At 40.1% G+C, this 21,289-nt stretch overlaps 1 protein-coding gene across 3 annotated transcripts in view; it reads left to right on the forward strand.

Annotated features, from left to right (window-relative positions):
• Nucleotides 1–21,289, forward strand: part of LOC124279704 — a 44,711-nt gene that overhangs the window by 16,443 nt on the left and 6,979 nt on the right. For 2 of the 3 annotated variants that reach the window (XM_046715541.1, XM_046715542.1), the window contains exon 2: nt 8,335–8,428. The gene's annotated coding sequence lies outside the window, so the exon portion shown is untranslated. Of the gene's footprint in view, nt 1–8,334; nt 8,429–16,984; nt 17,082–21,289 lie in introns of those variants that run through there. The other variant, XM_046715543.1, reaches the window with a different exon arrangement.

Genomic DNA, 21,289 nt, shown 5'->3' on the forward strand with positions numbered 1-21,289 from the left:
TCAGCAATGTTTTACCAGTCAGAAATGAAATGATTGATAGTGTTTGTATATTGACAGGCTTCTAGGACTGTAGAGTCCTGTACAAGTGTCCTGCTACTAATGGCCAGTATGTTGATCCCTTTACACTGCAACATTCCTTAATGATGATGACATAATTACTTGACACATAACTTCAAAGATGATTATAAAAATATTTATGATTGAGATCTCATCCAATCATCTTCAAAGCAACAAAAGATCAATCCGTAAAAAGATCAAGGCATGCAAGCACCAAGAGTTGGACCTATTGTACATCAGCTACCATTGTAGAGAACAATAACAAACAAGACTAGTTTTCTTCAAGTTTATTCAGCTGTGTGGTGCACCATGGGAGGTTGCATAACATGCCCTCTGGGGGAGATTAAGACAATCAGGGGAGATAATTCCTAGTCTGACTGGACAGATATGAGTAATGATGTTACCTCACCGACATCTAGTTGAAATACCAAGCATGGATCATATCAGGTTTGGTGATATGTCAATTTGTTGTCAGGAGGATAGGATCTGTATTAGGCCCTGGAGCAACTTTATACATGCAATGCAGATTCACCTTGATATAGTTGACAGTAGAAACACAGCGTCATTTGTCATAATTGGAGATAGTTGTTAATCCATGAGATTAGATTCCAGCTGTTTTTTATTTATACTGCTATGACTACTGAATTGGTCTTGCAATGGTATTTCTAAACAGCTGATTTATATTGTCATTCTCTTTCATAAAATACATCTGTTTCAACTTTCATGTTCTGACATTCTTTGTTCACCAAAGTGACCAACATTTGGTCCTGTGTTATTTCTTCTCCTGACCGAAGGAGGAACTGGTAGGTTTACTCGATAATTGTCAGGCAGTGGAAATGTTGTCATGCTAAAAACTATGTCTTTTAGAAATACCATTGCAAGACCAATTCAGTAGTCAACAGGAATGTTACTTAGAACAGTCAGCAAAGATTCTTCACTGTCTGCACGATCATGTTTATTTTTATATTTGTATGAAAAGAGAAAATGGTATCTTAATACTACATCCATAATTTCTCATACAGACCCCGAAACAAGTATATCCAATACACTCCATGCATGTATGTAACGTTTGGCCAATTTAGATTGATGTAGTTTCTGAGAATGAAAGAAAGTCTCTTAATGCTCCTTTCTATTACATTTTATTAAGATAATGTAAGATGTTTTTTGTGTGAAACAGTCATTTCAGACACTAGTAAATTTACTGTCTCCTGTAGGAGGCCTATGTAAGTAATGTGTGTCATGAGAACATAACGGTGTTACCATCATTGCTGGTTGGTAGTCCTTAGTTAATGTCCCCACACAAGTCAAGTGGCTTATTTTTCTTTTTGTCAGTTGCGGTTTCCCTTGTCTCATCTGTGATCAAACCATGTCTTGATACATTTTTTAGGGGTAACAGTGTCTATTTTAATGCAATGTTTTTTTCTGCAAGGCCCATTGCTTCAGCTGTCATGTCCAGAAATATCCTTTGCTTTATTGGAGAGAGCAGCTGAGCGTGTTTTTAGGAAACACAGTCACATTAATACTTTTCTTATGAATCACTGTAGGAAGCACTTAGATGTAAAAGTAGGTACTTGTCTCTCACTTGTTAAACAGGTTTATGAGGTGGATGGAGTCTGTGAGTGAGGTTAAAATACCGACGCAGTACTCGGTCATGCCATCAAGGTGATGACTCTCCTTCAAGGGTTGCTAATAATAGGGCAGGAAAACGAGAAATAATTTGCCGTTATTAGCTGCCCTCTTAATACTGGGTGATGTTGATTGTTACTTAAATGCTGCAACCATGTCCCTGTGCTGGCGTTTTTGTATTGGCAAGGTTCTGACCAGTGATCTGTGAGGTTCTGAAAGGTGTCCGGTGGTACATGTCCAGTTTACTTACATTGTGTGCTGCATAGTGTTGGTTTGCCCTTTGACTTGTGTGGTAAACAGAGACCAGCAGCATGTTACCGTAGCTTCCAGCAATTAGCGAGCTGTCGGTGTAGATGAACGCTTACAGTTGTCACTCACACCTTCAGGCAGTCAAATGAGCTTCAGGGGCTTTGTAAGGCTTCTTGTCATCAGGGGCCCTGTATGGGTTCTTGTTTACAGAGGCATTTTTTGTCAGCTCAGAGTCCTGGAACCTGGTTTATTAATGTCTCTCTAAGAGTAACCATACATAAAGGGTATAGTTCATCAAAGTCTCACCGATTGTGAAGGGGGTGATGATTTACATCTCAGCCAGTGGTTTGAAACTTCCTTTCATCAAGTGACTCGATAAGGGACCGTTCATAATTTAAAAGGAGGCGGGGGAGAGAAGAAGGAGGGATGATGATTTTAAGGGGGGGGGTCACCCATTTTGTTCTGCCGAGCTAGGGTGGTCATCAATTTTGTACACACGCACTAGGGGGTTGGGGTGGGGTTCGTCATCAAATTTGTACATAAAAATATGCTTAAAATTATGCTTAGAAATTATGGGTAGGGGAGGGGGGTCATTGACTTTCTACATGACATGCAGGGGGGTAACTTATTTTGTGCATGAATTTTAGGGGGGGTCATTCACATTGTACATGCTTCTCCATAAAAATCATCATCACCCCCCCCCTAGCCATAAATTATGAACGGTCCCTAAAGTTGATATTGATAGAGTGGTGCTCAAAATGATCCTAATCAGTTTAGCATGAGAAGAAACAAAAGAGCATGTATTAAATCTTTTCCTTCTGATCTTTCTCGATTGTATCACAAACACAGTGAAGTGATATTTCTCTTGATGAAGATAATGATTTTGTATATTTGTATAACTACAGGAGTTGGTCATTCAACTCCATGGCCATGAGCTGTGGCATCTAACAATTTGCACTTGGAGGTCACTGTTGTGAATGTGTGTGAAACAAGCCACATCTTTTCATTGGTAAAATTGTGTACAAATGTTTGTTTTATCTGTCTGTAATGGTGATTGCTTTCACAGTTCCGTTGGTTTGATCATATGGCAATTCCAGATGTGACGGGGTCCATAGTCACACAAGCTGATGTTCAACCATGCTGTCATTAATACCATATAAGAAAGTGAGAATATGTTGCTGTTTAGGGGAGATAATTATTCATTGATATCCGTCATAAAAACTTAAACTGACAATGTGGTCTTTGACAAACTGGAATCCAATTGTCTGAATCCTTCTTTGAAAGGGTTGTGCAGGTGCTGACTGGGATCCCATGGCATAAGATGTCTTTGCTTCCAGTGCCTGGATATTTACAGACACGCATGATATAGGTGAGCTACATGATCAATGTGTTCTCACTCACTTATGGTTGAGTTCCCTTGTGACAGAGGACCCTAAGTAGACCTGGCTGGTGATGAAACTGTTTCTCACTAATAAACCGACCAAACTTGTGTACGATTGACACATTATCATGGAAAGCTGATAAACACATTACCTTTTTTCATCAGAATTCACAGGAAATGCCTGATCTGTAGTAATGATTAGTTTAGGCAAACGAGATGTTTTAAAGTGCTAAGTATGCCTTAGTCTTTCTGTCACCATGTAGTGCTGCATGACTCATGGTGGAGCCAGGTAAACACTACCGTCTCACAAGCTCCGGGAACACTCTCACCTACTTCACAGAATGTCAACGTTAAATGGATATTGGTTTTCTGAGGATGTATGCAAGCATTTAAAGGTCACTTGTCAGCTGGTGTTACAGACTCTGGTATACAACAGTGTTCACACTGACACAGTGCAGAGAACACCAGATGGTACTGGGTGTGCAGGTCTCCTCATGGATCGTCCTACTCACACCTACTCTTTCACATTACCAAAATATCAGCAGACATACTAAAGGACTTATATCTGTGAAGCACACACAATCATGTATTTCCTGAAACTGCTGAAACAGTGTCATGCTGTACGCCATTGTTTCAACAGCTGTTACCTGCATGGCGCAGTATGTGATATCAGTTTATGAATTATTCCATACAAGTGCTAAGGGTAAATTATATATTGCTCAGTGCCTGAGTGGCAATGTTATTTAATAACCACGGATTCTGGGATAATTGTGTGTGTGTGTGAGACAGTGGTTAGACTCTGTATAGCAACCAGGTTTATTATTAAGTTCAGATGTATGACATCATACACCCGTATGATGTTCTGCATACACCAGTATGATGTTCTGCATGCACCCGTATGATGTTCTGCATACACCAGTATGATGTTCTGCATACACCAGTATGATGTTCTGCATACACCAGTATGATGTTCTGCATACACCAGTATGATGTTCTGCATGCACCCGTATGATGTTCTGCATACACCAGTATGATGTTCTGCATACACCCGTATGATGTTCTGCATGCACCAGTATGATGTTCTGCATACACGTGTATGATGTTCTGCATACACCCGTATGTTCTGCATGCAGCAGTATGATGTTCTGCATACACCCGTATGATGTTCTGCATGCACCCGTATGATGTTCTGCATGCACCAATATGATGTTCTGCATAGACGTGTGTGATGTTCTGCATACACCCGTATGTTCTGCATGCACCAGTATGATGTTCTGCATGCACCCGTATGATGTTCTGCATACACCAGTATGATGTTCTGTATACACGTATATGATGTTCTGCATGCACCAGTATGATGTTCTGCATGCACCAGTATGATGTTCTGCATACACGTGTATGATGTTCTGCATGCACCAGTATGATGTTCTGCATGCACCAGTATGATGTTCTGCATACACCAGTATGATGTTCTGCATGCACCAGTATGATGTTCTGCATGCACCAGTATGATGTTCTGCATACACGTGTATGCTGTTCTACATACACCGGTATGTTCTGCATGCAGCAGTATGATGTTCTGCATACACCAGTATGATGTTCTGCATACACTAGTATGCTGTTCTACATACACCCGTATGTTCTGCATGCACCAGTATGATGTTCTGCATACACCAGTATGATGTTCTGCATGCACCAGTATGATGTTCTGCATACACCAGTATGATGTTCTGCATGCACCAGTATGATGTTCTGCATACACCAGTATGATGTTCTGCATGCACCAGTATGATGTTCTACATACACCCGTATGTTCTGCATGCACCAGTATGATGTTCTACACACACCCGTATGTTCTGCATACACCAGTATGATGTTCTGCATACACCAGTATGATGTTCTGCATGCATCAGTATGATGTTCTGCATACACCAGTATGCTGTTCTACATACACCCGTATGTTCTGCATGCACCAGTATGATGTTCTGCATGCACCAGTATGATGTTCTGCATGCACCAGTATGATGTTCTGCATGCACCAGTATGATGTTCTGCATGCACCAGTATGATGTTCTGCATACACCAGTATGATGTTCTGCATGCACCAGTATGATGTTCTGCATGCACCAGTATGATGTTCTGCATACACCAGTATGATGTTCTGCATACACCAGTATGATGTTCTGCATACACCTGTGTGATGTTCTGCATACACCCGTATGATGTTCTGCATACACCAGTATGATGTTCTGCATACACGTGTGTGATGTTCTGCATGCACCAGTATGATGTTCTGCATGCACCAGTATGATGTTCTGCATACACCAGTATGATGTTCTGCATGCAGCAGTATGATGTTCTGCATACACCAGTATGATGTTCTGCATACACCAGTATGATGTTCTGCATACACCAGTATGATGTTCTGCATGCAGCAGTATGATGTTCTGCATACACCAGTATGATGTTCTGCATGCATCAGTATGATGTTCTGCATGCATCAGTATGATGTTTCTGCATGCACAAGTATACTGTACTATATACACCAGTATGATATTCTTAATATGTTTCCCTTCTAATAGACATACAATCCTGTTTCTAGTAACTTGCTGTGAATCAGTGTGATCATCAGGTCAGCTGAATCCTGCTGCATATGAGAGGCACATTCCTTGTGAAATATTAACAAGTTTTAATCCTGGACAGATTCCTGGGGAAGCCGGAGTAAGATTGGAGTAGAGTGATGTTTCAGATTCCTCTCATGGCTTATACTCAGCTTATGTACATAACAAAAACAACCAGTTCATCAGAGAAAGGTCACATTGACAGCATAGAGGAGACACTGTACCATGTCCATCTGCACACCTCCTGGAACAACTCAGGTTTATTGATGAGGAGTTTGTTCTCATAGGGTAATTGAGTATTTGTGAGACTGAGAGACCAAATTGTTCAGGTTGTCTGATTTTGAAACTGTATGACATCAATTCAAATCATTTTGCCAGTGTCCATTCTGCTGACCACAGGTTTGCTGATCATGGGTAAGACCATTGCAACTTACTATGGGAATAATGAGAGTGTTGTTGGTGCCTTGGGCTCATCAAACACCCATCACAACCCTCGATTATTCTCTTTGCCTCATCTATCCTTTTTTATTAGTAAAGGTGTTTACAGTTTCAGCAGGTGTTCAGTTAATGAGTACCACAACCTCTGTCAGCTTAGGGGTTAAACAAATTCCTGCAATTCACAAAGGAGCAAAAAAAAAGGAATTTGTGAATAGGATAAAAAATCCACAACATTCCACAACTCTGAGGTAAAGTTTTTGAGAGACTGACCAGTAAAAGGAAGATATTTACACCTGTGGACACCTGAGGGCACCTGTCATTACCTTTGATGTTTGGGAGAGGTGGGTCCCAGGTGAGACAGTTCAGGACAGACATGATCTAAGATGGTATCTGAGAGGGACCCGGGAGTGTTCTCTGTCGCACCTGCCTCCAGGAGATGACGGACCTCCTTTCTGTATCACCTGCCAGGGAGACGTCCGCTGACGTGAACAATACCTGGCTGTACCGATACAACTGAGACTCATGCTTAGTCTCTCAAAATATAGAATTAGCAAAGAAACAAATACTCCATTTCAATTGAAAAGGAACTCGATTGAGATGGGAGATTCTGAACCTGTGAAAAACCAGACTTGCTTAATTGTGGGCTTTTGCTTGGAAGAAAGGGCTGTAAGTAGGGGAAATAATGTGGTTCAGGGACTGTGACACAGGCTATGGAATGAGTGAGTGAGTGAGTTTAGTTTTAAGCGGCTTTTAGCAATATTTCAGCAATATCACGGCTGGGGACATCAGCAATGGTTCACACATTGTACCCATGTGGGGAATCTGCATGACGAGTGAACTCCTTGACAACTAATCTACCCCACCGCCCCACAATATATATGATGCACAATTTTGTTGTTGTTCTTCAGCAGATGCTGACTGTTTTTCAGTGTTTTTCACTGCGTGAGGCTCTAAGTGTCAGGACCTAACATATTGTTTACCATGGATAATATGTGGTCCCATTATTACCTGACACATGACATTTTTAATATCTGCAGCAGTCGATATGCAGAAATATTAGATTTACTCAAATAACATGTGAATCATCCAGCCGAGGAATCCCGGGATGGCTCGCTCACTCACTGTACACTGTAGTCATCACCTGGGTTCTAGGTGTCGCGCTCTCCGGGCAAATGAAGGGATCCCAGGCTTGTTGCAAGTATTGTTGTGTGGGGATACTATGTTCTAGCACAAGGCCCATATGTCTTGGTGTGTTTGATACAGGATTGTAACAAGACATAAAATGACTTTAACATGCTATTTTCTGATCATATGTACAAGAAGTATACATAAGTTTGACTTGTGTACTTTGTGTTGTTTCGCTGAATGTACATCTGTCTGTACAGTGAGTGAGTGAGTGAGTGAGTGAACCTCTGAAATATGATTCCTTTTGTCTGTCTAGTTTGCTACTTTGGTATCCAGATGCATGTCATATTGGTATACTGCCCGCCGTCATTCTTTACAAAGATTGTCAGCAACATGAACTATCTATTTACATTAGGCAAATGTTAGCATAAACCACTGACAATCTAGTTCCTTAAAGATCACTTGGAGGACATTTTGTCCACAACTACAAATACTCTTGGTTATGCAGCAAAGTTTACATCATGGTACCATATTTGTTTTAAATACATCGTGTCGTGGGCACATATTTGACGGATAATATCTGAAACATGAACATGATCTCTCTACAGAGAAGGATTATGAATATGTCGTTCATGTTTGCTGATGTTAGCCAGCACTCGTACTGGACATGCCCTTCCTAATCTGGTCATATCAGATGACAACTTATTTCTTAATCAGCTTGAAACTGTTTCCTTTAAAACTCATTGTGTATTTCAAATCTTGAGTTTTATGTAACTTGTGGACACAAGAATGTGTGTATGAATAAATGAACTGAGACTTTTGTATATTATGTTTCAGGTATTGGATACCAAGTTCAAGACTTCCGGAGGAGACAACATCCAGCGTGATATAAAGAGATCGAGGCTTGTACTGGAGAGCTGGGCTGCAGCAGGTGAGGAACGTTTAAACATGCGTGTCTTATGTTTATTTCGTGATGCCTTCTAGTCGAACAAGGTGTGAACTGTGTATGCAGAATATAATTCTAATGATGTGTGGATCGTAAATATTTATGTACCCTGGGGGTGTTAACTGCTGACAAGCATTGTGGTGAGAGTGATACTTCATGGTTTGGGGTTGTCTATAGCTGAGAGATAGGCTTCCTGCTGGGAACAGTCTCATGTTGAATGCACAATGTTGTGCTATCCGGTGTGACAATTGGTTATGAGTTGGTTGGATTGCCATTTAGAGATATCTTTGAAATACCTGTGGGAAAATACCATGTCATGCATAAAGAGTTGTTCATAGGTGAAAATAATTGCTTCTTTAACAGCATTTAATTGCTTGATTATTGTAGTTTGGTTGTGTGATCGACTGATTTTGATCTAGTTTTCAGTTTACCCAAATACAACCTGACTGATCATGTGGTACATGTTTACTTCTTCTAATACGACTAAGCTTGATTCTTATAGACAAATATTTGTCTTAAATGATAAGCTGAAAGAGAAAACATTGATTCCTGTTAATTATTAATCTCCTTTCAAATGTCATGGTGAGATATGTGGAAACTGAGACTACTTGATTTATTCGGAGTTATCAAGTTGAGTTCTTTAAATAACAAATGATTGGTAGTACAACTGCATAGTAAGTTCTGTTGTAAACGTCTTGTTGGATGCTAGTCCAAGTCGTAATGGGTGTGTTCATGACAGACAGGATTTCTGTATATTTGAGCAGCAGACGTACAAGAATCGAATGGAGAAGTGTGTCTGGACACTGAAATATGGATGTCAGATAAATATAAGAAGCTTTATACATTCCATTCATTGGCTGTTGAAGGGCGACCAGTTATGACTGCAGCACATTTGACCAAACACCCAGCTGTAATTATCCCTATAAATACTAATTTGCTTTCTGGTATACTGCAGTTTCACCTTCAGACTCTAGACTGTGTTTGAAGGGTGTAGGCTCTATATTAGAAAGCTGCTCTCCTAGAAAAGTAATTATTTTGCAAATTGTCTAGTTATGTTTTTCTAAATTACAGTCAGTCGTCTTGGGGTCCATGGATGACCCCCTGCGTTATACATAACACGGAATAAAGGCAAAGTAAAATCTTATTTTCCATGGACATAGCAGAACTGCTATTTCATGTATTGTGCCCTTCAGGTACTATTGGCAAATACTGTATTTGTATACATCTTTAAGACAATGTACTATTGAACCCTAAACACTCATCACTGTCCACTGACTTTAGCTGGCTCTCCCCCTGATGTGAGGAGACTTCCTTCTGTAACACCCCCAGCTACACTAATCACAGACCACATTCCTCACAACTCTAGACAATGAGGAGGCACATACCTGACATTCCCACCACCTTCCAACATGCCTCCCTGCCACCTCCCACCCCAGTCCAGCACATCCAGCAGTCTGGGCACTCCCCTGCATGTAGTGGACAGATACTAGATACAGGAGGCTTGACCAGGACATCAATCTGTCCCCTGTCGGAATCCATGTGGGTGTGGTCAGATGGTCTACAGGGACATACTGGATCTGACATGACATGCTGGACATGACAACCAGGTGAACTCGACATGACATGACAACCAGATGAACTGGTCACATGACATGACATGACACGCTGTACTGAACCACTCCCAGTCTGTCTACATCTTGGTATATCCTGTGTCCTTGGCACAAACCAAAACGTGAATCCAATGGTCACAATGGCCGCTGGGTTTTACATCAGGACAACTCCCATTTTTAATGGATGGCGTTTTCCCCCAACAGATTTTGAAACCCTCGCTCAATACATTCTCATGAACATCTCATCTCGTCATCATATAGAGAAGATATAGATCATTTGATTGATAAACAGTGATATTGTTTGTTGTTGAATCTATACATAGAAAACCTGAGTGACTGAATCTTACTGTGACATAATGTGTTGTTGACAAAATTCCCCACATTATTGTCTGTATTGTCCAGTCAACAGCCACACCAATATAGCAGGGCCACTAACAAGCTTATTTACACAAACAATGTTGCATATTTTTCACAAAAGAAAACTCAAGCTGATAAGACAATATCCCCAACAAGCTTGTTACAAGAAGCGTGTGAAATAGGTTGCGATAGTGTAGTTGTAAGGTGTTTGAATGGCTGTTGTCCCTCCCAGTACGACCCAATCCCATTAGCCCTGTTTGACCTCACAGAGCTGTGTTGAGCATAAGTCACTTACATTTCGGTGTCGGCTGTTCGTGTCATGACACCAGAAAGGGACATTTATATCGACATCGTACCCGATTTGGGTCACACTCGCTGTGACTAAAGAAATTTAGTCTTGTTCTGACACAAGGTGAACAACAAACGTGGTATTAATTTCAATCTGTGAAAACAGATTTTTCCACATACCACAGACTCACATTACAGTGTGAGGACTCAAGGCAGTACTGTCAATCATGTGATACGTGTGGACATATACACGTATGTAACTGTCAATCATGTGATATATGGTACTTGTACACATTGTACACTTGTCATGGGATAGTAAACAATGTGGCAATAAATAGACTATGTCCTAAATCTGAAAGACAGGCTGTGGTAGCAACAGCTTGCTGTGGGTTTATATTTAGGATGATCAGTAACCTGTAAATGTGTAATAACACGTGTACTACAATTACTAGTACATGCATGATGGTACATGCACAGTGTTTACAAGTTGGTTTGGTGTTAAAACAGTTTATCCCTCTTGAATGATAGTAAATTATAACATTGATAACACGGTAACGATAACCATAACTTCAAGTTAAAGAGTTGAACTCTTTCTTTTGATTTCTTTTAATCCCAGTATCCTGCAGTAAGAAAAATATGACTTTCAAAAAGTGAGTGAGTTTAGTTTTATGCTGCACTCAACAATATTCCAGCTACATGGCAGGACTTCAAAGACCTGTCATGATGACTGTGATGACTGAAAAAGTAAAATCACATCCATTTTGACATACTAAGATGGTGATTATGTTTGTGAATGAAAGTTCTGTTATTGTGGATTTATGTCAGCACCCACATATGATATATGTGCTATAGGCTGTAATTATCTTGCAACACTGTGGTGAAATGGTGTATTTACAGAAAACGGATATTAATGTGTATGCTAACTCTGTGGTAGTTTACATTCAGACAATATCTTGTATTTCACAATAAATGTCTATGATTATTTAAAAACGTCAGTTCTGATGGTTGTTTCCTATGTGGAGTATAATTGTCTTGCATGTCATGTAGAACTATAATTAATTGCTGATATCCCACCGACATAATGTGGTGATAATGTTACCATTATTTGGCGCTTGACTGAGCTAATGATTGAGTGATTCTGGTATCCTGCATGTTCTGCTTTCCATCAGGCCATGTTTGATAGATTTTTGTTTGTTATTATATTTTTAATGTGTATTGATATTTCATTTATTTAAATGGCAAACACAGGTAACATTGTTCTCCCTTTTTGGCACAACACTACTAAAGGCTTCTCTGAAATATACCAGTTTACATCCTGCTGGTTGTCTGTGTCCAGTCCATTAAGTTATCCATGAGGTTTAACAGGGGACCTAATCCCCTGACTGCAGGATTTCCTTTGATGTGCGGTGGGTAATAGTCGTTGTTTTGTCTGCTGACTAGATTAAGTCTGTCTTAAAATTGCCTGGTAATCAGATTCCATGATGTGGCCATGTTTTCTGCTGGTTCCTGCTGATGGTGCTTCAGAAGCTGCTCGACTACATCAGGGCTTCATGGTGCAGACACTGCAGGTATCAATGGCTGTGTGTTAACAGTAATGGTAGATTGCAGTCATTAGATCATCATTTAGAGCATGGGGAGGTGTACTGATGTTTGACAACAAGGATGAACAAAGAAATTGTCAATCAAAATTGAGACATATCTTTTACTCTGCATACAACATTGTTGAAAGTCTCTGATGGTCTTGTCTGTCTCTTTGTGTGAGATCATCCTTCCAGAAGAAAACTCTGAATCATTTGTCTGTTGATGACTTAAACATTTAGGAGAGTCAATGTTTTGATATCTGTTCATATTAAGTACTAAATATTGTATTGAAAAGGTGTGAACATTATTAGTATTGTCAAACTTGATGAGGGCAATGATCCTGATTTTCCTTCTGATTTTCATAATGTTTTATGATACGAACCTCGATTCAACTGATTGGTTGATCAGCGTCCCAGAGTTGAAAGTTGTCAATCATTCGTAGAAGTTATGTCACTTACTGGCAGATACTGAAAGGGATTCAGAGATGTGCAAACCTCACCTTTCCAAACACCTGTATATAATACATGTGGCCCTGTCCTTGGGAGTTACGTGCAATCACACCTTTACAAAATTATGATTATTATATTTATTTATCACACCTTTCCACTTCAATCCTAAGTATATTCTAAATTCAAAATATTGTTGGAGCCGGAACTAACGGAACTGCCCTACCCTGGAAATAAACTTGATACAAATGTATAGGGGAAGATCAAGTTAGTTTGTCCAAAGACGTAAATGCGAACTGTATTTACAACTTGGTTGAGGCTGACTGACTCATACCAAGCATCAATGCTACTGACAAATCGTGCACAAATGGTATTAGTAATGTTCTGCTGACAACAGCTCTTCATATAAAATGAAGAATCATCATTGTCATCCAGCAAAGCCTGAACAGCTGTTACATATTTATCTGGCAGCTTTTGTGATCTCTCATAAATATATCATAAATTTGGGACAAAGATAGTTTTTCCTTACACAGTGGTAAATTGAAATTGGCTTTGACAGTGTCATATTTCAAGGTGTCATGGAGACCAATGTTGCCTTGACAACAATTTTTGCAATTATTAGACCTGCCTTGCAGCGTCATTAATTCTGCATGAAGGCAGAGACCTGAAATCTGTCCTGACCAGTCCAACATATTTTCAGCAATAATTCATGAACCAATCTTTTCAATATCAGTTCTACATCACTGGCAATCACTACAGCTTCCCTGCCCTCAGTTTTGCTGTTAACTTTAATATGCTTATTTCCGGTGTATGTAAATTAAGTGGTAACATGTGATGTTTGGAAATGATTAATTATTTATATCTATTGTCTTCTTAGAATCATAAATTACGGGACTTTGCCTGCTTCAGTAAGCCTGTATAATGGACCATCAGTTACGAGAGTACTGTTGGATTCCTTGTGTGAGCCTTTATGTTATCAGCATGAGCTGCCTGTGTACAACAGTTGTAGTGTAGTCTGGCTACAACCTCCCTGGTGTTGTACTCCATGATGGTGTACTACAATTGGCTAAAAATCCTGCCCTGGTGGTTTTTTAATATTTTACAAAGAAGAAAAATCCACAAACAAGTTACTTCCTAGGAAATTGGGAGGATACGGTTTTACTCGTGAACTATATTGAAGACGATTGTTAACCAATGTAATCTTTCTTATAAAAATGTGAATTTGTTCACAGATATCTATCATCTGATTGTTACTGTTTTATAAAAAATGTATATCACTGCTTTGAGCTTATGGGACAATGGACCCTGAAATCTGGAGTTGTCTTGTAGGTGGCCACACTGTGTCAAGTAATGCAGCCTATCAGTATCACAATGAAAGAAATGATTTGAGATACGATGCTTCTTTTTATAGTTCTTATGCAAACAGATGACAAAAAGGTACATAAATTATGTCCTTAAATCTCATTTGATTGAATTCAATTATCAAGTATTTATACTTTTTCATTACATTACTTAGCAGATTTCTACATTCCCTGATGTTGATTCTAGTGTGTCTTGTATTAGAACCACAAGGATACGGATAGGTAGTACCGGTAGATAAAGACCACTTGGTCTTCATGTTTGTTTGTGCTTGTAACTTCCTTTTGCTGAACTGAAATTTCAAAGTACTACTTTGTTATCTTTGTTGAATTAATTAATCATAATCCTGGCTTAGATTTATGATGGAGTGATGAGCTTCCCGCCAGCATCATCAATGTTGTATGAGTCTTGTGACGGGGATGTGTCAGTCCCGTGTTGATACTGCTGCTGCATATTGGTCCTGATGTAGATTGGATGTCAATGACTGGGTGTTGTGTAAAGACTCCATGTTGTGTGTTCGTATAGTGTTAGACTGTGTAGAGTGCATCCTTGGGCCCAGTCCAGTGACACTGTGTGAGGCCAGGTTTGATTTTGTTTGGTTTGTTGTTTAACACAATATTCCAGCTATATGACGGTGGTCTGTAAATAATCGAGTCTGGACCAGACAATCCAATGATCAACAGCATGAGCATCGTTCTACGCAACTGGGATACGATGACATGTGTCAACCAAGTAAGCGAGCCTGACCACCCGATCCCATTAGTTGCCACTTACGACAAGCATGGGTTACTGAAGACCAATTCTAACCTGGATCTTCATGGGTCAGTTAGATGCGACCCAGCCCCGTGTCCCCAGGCATAGTTCATTGATGCTTTGTAATGAGTAGACGCTGATGACATCATCATAGAAAAAGGCAGATACAGTTAGCTATATATGTATTGTTGTTTAACGAGGAGATATCTATAAGTTAGCGTGGTTAAATATGCAGGAAACCTATCTCATATCCATTCTTCCATGACAATGTAAAGTGTAAAGTGTAAAGTGTTATTGAGTGAAGAAGCATTGGTTGAGTTAAGTGCTTATTAGTTCAGGTAGAGAAGACCTTGACTATACTTTCCTTGCGTACACTGAATAATAGCCAACATCAAGTTGGTGATCCAGAAGAAAATGAGGCAATTTTTGCAAGGTTTAACTCTACACTGCACTTCACCTCAGTGAGATACACATTCGGGACAGTTTAGAAAGTTGCCAAATTTCAAGCTCACTGTTGTCTCTTAAACTTGAACCATACTTTCTCAGACAGTTTCTGTAGCCTTCCTTTTTCAGCAACATCTTTTGATGTACATACTTGAAAACTTGCACCAGAAACTTTGCATTAAGTAGCCTTTAATTTGTTGTATAAATATGAGCTTCCAGGCAGTCAGAATAGCCTTTTCAGTCAATGGTGGTTGTTGTGATATGAAACCTTTGATTGACCAATCAGAATTGAGTATTTTCCAAATTCATTGTAGAAGATTTCATAGAAAGTTAGTGCAGCGCAGAGGCAGGCCTTTGATATGGCTTGTGTCAAACCTGTCCGTCATAATTTCTTAATAAGGAATTAGGATGTAAATAATATGCTTTACTCAAAGTCTTTCAAACGAAAAAAATGTCTTTATCATGTCTGAATGAAGTCAGTTACAATAGCCTATGAATACATGAAGAGAAATCCTCCTGTATGCTGTGATGTAAGGTAGCCAAGAACTCATGCATGTCAGCTTACAATTGGCAGGGGAACAATGCCTTGGTATGTAGACTCCTATTACTTCAGATTTGAATGTACAATTTGTTGCCGGACTCTATGTTTAGATTTTGTCATATGACACTCGTAGGTAAACCATATTTTGTCCAGTTCACTCCAGACAGTGCAATGTCGAAGTCTGTCTTTGCACTGAACGATCAAAATGTTTGCATGTGGATGCGAAGAGATACACACTGTCCGTCAGACCTGTGTTGAAAGTTTGCTCCCTTTTTGAACAAATGTTGGTTATTTTCTGGGCTCGTGTAGTTTCGGGGTGTTATTTTTTTACACATGACTGTTTAGGTACTCAAAGCAAGATAAATCAATTAGTTTGAATTTATTTTGAATGTGCCACACATGTAACCTATGTGCAAAATTGTGGACAATCCTTTGGCAAGTTTGAATGATGAAAAAACTTTTTGGAGTTATTTCTACTTTCTTTTTATTGGTTAGTTGTGATGATGTCATTATCTGACTTTATAAGTAACTTCTAAAAACACAGGCTATAAAGTTGTCTTCCTGTCATCTTCCTGTTGTCTTCCTGTTATCCAGCTAACTTCATGTTATCCAAGGCGATGGGGTAGCTTTGTGGTTTAAGCGTTCGCTCGTCATGGTGAAGACCTGGGTTTGATTCCCCACATGGGTACAATGTGTGAAGCCCATTTCTGGTGTCCCCCGCCATGATATTGCTGGAATATTGCTAAAAGTGGCGTGAAACTAAACTCACTCACTCAACATGTTATCCAGCTGTCATCATGTTATCCAGCTGTCCTTGTGTTTTCACACTGCTATGTGCTATTGTAAATAGACATTTGGTCAATAAATTCTGCATGATTGAATGTGAGATATGTGAACAATTAGATATGCTGGCAACCTAATTGATATCTGTCTGCATAGTATGACTGATTTGCCAGTACATTCCATTGGGGTGATTGATGAGATTTGTCATGGCACATCGGGGATATTGAGTGTAGGGAATGTAGATATGTACGTGGAGAAATACTACTGACAATACAGGTGAAGTCATGTAGTCATCCGTGTAGAGTGGAAGGCTTGATTCCATTGATCACCCCTGCCTGATGGGTAGCCACTACAGAAACGTTACAACAGATAACCACTTGATTGTCTACTTGTACATCATGATGTGGCCAGGGTGAAGCCAGATGCTCCTAGTGGGTGAAGTGGGATGCGGACAATCCCCAGAATCTGCATCTTGGGTCAGTTATCATGACCCTCGGTTAATATGTGCATTTTCTTCACCCCCATCTTCCTCTTTAAAATTAAAAGACTGTTATCTTTTCTAAATCCTCATCTGCCATTGCTTATCCACATGGAGGATGGTAGGATAGACTGGTTTATGTTACTGATCATTAAGTGACATCAACACCTGATACAGTTCACTACACAGTGGGACTGTAGGTTGACTACACTTCACTACCCTGTCTTTGCTCTAAGATCATGGTAACCCCGGCTATATTTGTATCAGTGTGTCACTTAAATCTAAACTCTATGAATATTCAAGTTACGTTATTGATTAACCTTATTCAAGAAAACCCAGCAACAATGCCATTCACCATAAATCACCACTGACTGTTGACTGGCTGCTCGCTGGTGTAACAGACAACTGACAGAATCCCAGCTGGTGACACACAGTAGCTGTCAGCACTAGCTGATCAGGACATGGCGCCAGAGATAGGTACAGGATTAACATGGCACCAGATAGGTACAGGATTAACATGTTGACCAGAGTGAGTGAGTATGGTTTTACTCCACTTTTAGCAATATTCCAGCAATATTCCAGGAATCACTCGGGAAGCCAGAAATGGGCTTCACACATTTTATCCTTGTGGGGAATCGAACCCAGGTCTTCAGCGTGACAAGCGGACGGTAAACCTTTAGGCTACCCCACTGCCCCTGACCAGAGATAGGTACAGGATTAACATGGCACCAGATAGGTACAGGATTAACATGGCACCAGATAGGTACAGGATTAACATGGCACCAGATAGGTACAGGATTAACATGGCACCAGAGATAGGTACAGGATTAACATGGCACCAGATAGGTACAGGATTAACATGGCACCAGAGATAGGTACAGGATTAACATGGCACCAGATAGGTACAGGATTAACATGGCACCAGATAGATACAGGATACAGGATTAACATGGCACCAGAGATAGATACAGGATTAACATGGCACCAGAGATAGATACAGGATTAACATGACACCAGAGATAGATACAGGATTAACATGGCACCAGAGATAGATACAGGATTAACATGGCACCAGAGATAGAGGTAGATACAGGATTAACATGGCACCAGAGATAGCACAGGATTAACAGATAGGTACAGGATTAACATGGCACCAGAGATAGGTAACATGGCACCAGAGATAGGATTAACATGGCACCAGAGATAGGTACAGGATTAACATGGCACCAGAGACAGGATTAACATGGCACCAGAGATAGGTACAGGATTAACATGGCACCAGAGATAGGTACAGGATTAACATGGCACCAGAGATAGGTACAGGATTAACATGGCACCAGAGATAGGTACAGGATTAACATGGCACCAGAGATAGGTACAGGATTAACATGACACCAGAGATAGATACAGGATTAACATGGCAGATGGGTACAGGATAGGCACCAGAGATACAGGATTAACATGGCACCAGAGATAGGTACAGGATTAACATGGCACCAGATAGGTACAGGATTAACATGGCACCAGAGATAGGTACAGGATTAACATGGAGATAGATACACCAGAGATAGGTACAGGATTAACATGGCACCAGAGATAGGCACCAGAGATACAGGATTAACATGGCACCAGATAGGTACAGGATTAACATGGCACCAGATAGGTACAGGATTAACATGGCACCAGAGATAGGTACAGGATTACATGGCACCAGATTAACATGCACCAGCACCAGAGATAGATACAGGATTAACATGGCACCAGAGATAGGTACAGGATTAACATGGCACCAGAGATAGGTACAGGATTAACATGGCACCAGAGATAGGTACAGGATTAACATGGCACCAGAGATAGGTACAGGATTAACATGGCACCAGATATAGGTACAGGATTAACATGGCACCAGATGGGTACAGGATTAACATGGCACCAGAGATAGATACAGGATTAACATGGCACCAGATAGGTACAGGATTAACATGGCACCAGAGATAGGTACAGGATTAACATGGCACCAGATAGGTACAGGATTAACATGGCACCAGATAGGTACAGGATTAACATGGCACCAGATACAGGTACAGGCACCAGAGATAGGTACAGGATTTAACATGGCACCAGATAGGTACAGGATTAACATGGCACCAGATAGGTACAGGATTAACATGGCACCAGAGATAGGTAACATGGCACCAGATTAACATGGCACCAGAGATAGGTACAGGATTAACATGGCACCAGATAGGTACAGGATTAACATGGCACCAGAGATAGGTACAGGATTAACATGGCACCAGATGGGTACAGGATTAACATGGCACCAGAGATAGGTACAGGATTAACATGGCACCAGAGATAGGTACAGGATTAACATGGTGCCAGATAGGTACAGGATTAACATGGCACCAGATAGGTTCAGGATACAGGATTAACATGGCACCAGAGATAGGTACAGGATTAACATGATACAGGATTAACATGGCACATGGCACCAGATACAGGATGGGTGGGTACACAGGATAGGTACAGGATTAACAAGTAGATTTGATATGACTCTTGTCCAGTTACAAAGTTGGTGGACAGACATATCCCATGAAGTACACAGATCTCCAAATCAAACATAAACCATGACCTGCTTCTTCAATCTGGCTGAAAATACTTTAAAAATGTGATATAAAATCATTACTCTTGACACCTTGCCTTGATGTGAGTGAGTCCTATCATTAACAGATACTCCACAGTGAGTGTTGAGTCAGTTGTAAGGTGCTATTTTTGTGTCTATTTTACTTTCACAGTAGGTATACAAGGTAATTATCTGAATGTGTTCACATAACTGTGATGAAAATGTAGGAGGATAATTGTAATGTGTGCGCTAACATAGTTTAATGGTGTGATGTGTTGGATGGACGGAATGTACATCTGGCAGATGGAGGCAGTGAATGGGAGGAATACGAGGTTATAATTACCTTCTTAATGGCCACTGGTCAATATCACGAATAATCTGACCACTCAGCCGTAGACATCTTCTCCCAGGGAGTCCAGCTGCTTGCCATTTGTGGAGGAAGATCTTCAATACTTTGTAGCAATCCGTGGCAGACGCCTGTTGTAGCTAGATGTTATAGCTGGATGCTGCATATGGAACTTGTATTTTATGTTGGTGAAACATTATCTCTTCTAATTAATTTGATATAGTGTTGTTTTTCGTTGCACCATGTCTCTGTAGCAATAATAAATTAGATTAAATCATTCTGAAATAAAAAATCTAGGTAAATAAGATTATAAACTAATATACTTCTTGACAGTGTTTAGTTATCCTATGTATCTTCAGGAAACTGTAGACAGACTCCTGCATCATTATTGTTGAAATAGATGAAATGGTACTTTATGTAATGTGGTGGGTAATACCGGTGAGGGTACCAGCACCATGCAGACAACTGTGCACTGTAGATTATTCGACTGACCTAGAAGTATGTTTTATGTAATATGGGTAGTCAGCAGTTACCTGAACGTGAAGTTGCTTGGGGTGCTAGGTATCATTTAACCATGTGACATTACCTATTTCCCACTGAGGTGTTTCTTGGCTGGTTGGTTGATATATCAGCAGTTGTCATACAAAGGTATTTTTCATCAGATGAGTACATCAGGCTTACCAAAGAAAACTTTCCCACTGCGCAGAAAAACGCAGAAAAGTCCACATTAATCGTTGAAATAGCAACTTAAACATAATACCTCGCTACTGAAACAGTAAAAACGGCAACGGAAGACTATGAAACTGCAACATTTTTAGATCAGCAAACTTTGACCTCTACTGCGCATGCGCTTCTTTCTAATTTCTGAGCAACCGTGAATCGCCTTGCGTAGAAAAGGTATTGAATATGTCCAAATAATTGCTGTCAATCATTTTCATACGAATGGAAAGTAAACTAAACAAGTGTGCACACAAGTATGATGATGATAAATGCCAAATAACACAACAGAAATACTTAAAAGGGAATGTAACTTTTGTCCAAGCTGGAAAATATCAACATGCGGTCGAGGCTTCCTCTTCCATGTCCAAGCACATGCGCAAGTTGCAGGCTCTTCGTTTTTCTATCCAGGTTTAGCGATGTATAGTTACCGTTTTTACTATTTCAGTAGCGAGGTATTATGTTTATGTTGCTATTTCCATGATTAATGTGGACTTTACTGCGTATTTCTGCACAG

This window comes from Haliotis rubra, unplaced genomic scaffold (assembly GCF_003918875.1).
Source record: "Haliotis rubra isolate DU_JTF1 unplaced genomic scaffold, ASM391887v1 Scf255, whole genome shotgun sequence".
NCBI lineage: Eukaryota > Metazoa > Mollusca > Gastropoda > Lepetellida > Haliotidae > Haliotis > Haliotis rubra.